General features: G+C 36.4%; 1 pseudogene; it reads right to left on the bottom strand.

Annotated features, from left to right (window-relative positions):
• Window positions 1-279: 279 nt before the first annotated feature.
• Window positions 280-2,019, bottom strand: part of LOC108625310 (uncharacterized) — a 5,190-nt pseudogene continuing 3,450 nt past the window's right edge.

The raw sequence follows: 2,019 nt of genomic DNA, 5'->3' as shown, positions 1-2,019 counted from the left end.
GTGCTATATGTATATGCGCACGCGTTCCCGTTCTGTGTGTAGCGTCATGATTCAGTTTTATGATATAAAAAAATTGTAAAGTTTCAAAATAATGTCTTAAGACAAAATGAAATCTTTGTGGTCCGAGAAATATTTTTAGTCTGTCACATGTTATATGATTTCGGTATAAATATAAATATTTGCACGTACTGTATACATACATATACCTTGTACATACGTGTATATTTTTATATCGAAATTATATGTGCATGTATCCTACTGTTGCATTAACAGCAAAAATTGTAATAAAGATTTTTATGCCTTTATTTAACTCTCACGTAAATACTGAATTATAATGATTTCTGTTAGCCTTCGTCGGTACTACGAGAAACAGTCAAGTGTACACAAATTTATTATTGCAAATGCGAAACATATATTACAGATTCATCGTAATCCAATAGTCCAAACTTTCTCTGTTTTTTTTTATTATCATTACTGCTAATACTCAAAAATGATAATTAACAGTTAAGTCGATCGATGCAATTAATTTAACAGAAAACACCAATAACGTATACTGGCACGTGTGTAAATGTAGAACTTCGTTAAATTGTTACAATCGTCAGAAATTATGCATAATCATTATGCATCTAAAGAAATTCGAGTATATGAATTATTATGTACACTTTGAACGAGGTACAATTTTTATACTATGACATATGCTCGGAATCTGTTACAACCAAATTAACTTTATGGTTTACCTTGCGTCCCTGCCGTTTAGACGCCTTCCGTGACACTTTCGTATCCCTCGCGTCTTGCTTATTCAAGCCCAGACGAAAACGCACGGGCACCTTTGAATCTAGAGTACTTTCGTCTGTAAACAGAAATATTATACATACGATTAATCCACGAACCTGGAGAGATATATTGGTTCTTACATCATTTATAAAATTGAAATTCTTTAGAGAACAGAATAGTCTTTAGAAATAGATTATGGAGAAAATACACACCTTCTGAATCATGTATTTTAGATATTGGCCTGTGAAGAACGGTGACCCGTCTGACTGCGTTTTGAATAGCTGAAAAAACATAAGAATACATAAAATCAAACGGTTAGTTCACTTATATATACAGAATATACGTTGTAGGTTTTTGATCATTTACATTTCTCATCTGCTTTAACTAAACGTCTTTGATTCGCTTTTACGTTACTCTTGACAACTCCATAAATGAAATTTAGTTGTTACGAAAATTCTTAATTGAATCTCTTTTGTTTTAGTCTCTCTACTCTAGATGCAGGAAAATACTTACTCATTAACTACTTCCTTAAAAGCAGATTGTACTAATCTCGCAGACTGAATTGGGACCGTCCTGTTCAATCTCTCTGCACGCCTTCTACTCAGCTCGGTCCTTAAGTCACTTTCTTTGTCGACCACCAAATCTTCAAAGATCGCTTCCATGTCTTCGCTGGAGCCGTTCGATATATGGTCTTTGCGCTTCTTGCACTTTTTGTCTTTCCCGATACGCCCTGAGAGAGGAAGCTCGCTTCTTAATTTTCCTACATGGTACAATTCCTTATCGCGTTTCTTCTTCGACGATCTCTCTTTCTCCGGATTTTGGCTTTCTAAATCCATGCACGAATTAACAGCGCTAGTAATGCCCCAATGGGATACGTGTTTTCCACGCTTTCCTCGAAATCTTCGAACTCGTAATGGGTATCCAGACACATGTTCGTTTCCTGAACATCGTAGTCCTCTGGAATTTTGTTCATCTTCCTCGCGTTGCTCGATTGAACATCACCAGTTTCGAAGGATTCTATCTTATCCGTATTTTCCTTTTTACTCAACTTGATCTTTTTGTTCGCGTTTATTGGATCTATAGGCCTCGTGGACTCGAACTTCCTGCGCCTGGCTTCGAGCACGGGGTTACTGACCACGCCGACAGTTTCTTTTTCCATAGAACCAGTCTCATCTAAATCTTCTTTTTGTTTCGTCTTCGCACGATTCACTTTCGGGAATATTCTACTTTTAATCGTCGGCGATG

Source organism: Ceratina calcarata, unplaced genomic scaffold (genome assembly GCF_001652005.2).
Source record: "Ceratina calcarata isolate Rehan_Ccalc_2016 unplaced genomic scaffold, ASM165200v1 scaffold3502, whole genome shotgun sequence".
NCBI lineage: Eukaryota > Metazoa > Arthropoda > Insecta > Hymenoptera > Apidae > Ceratina > Ceratina calcarata.
The sequence above is the reverse complement of the archived record's forward strand: the minus strand, read 5'-3'. Positions and strand labels throughout refer to the sequence as shown.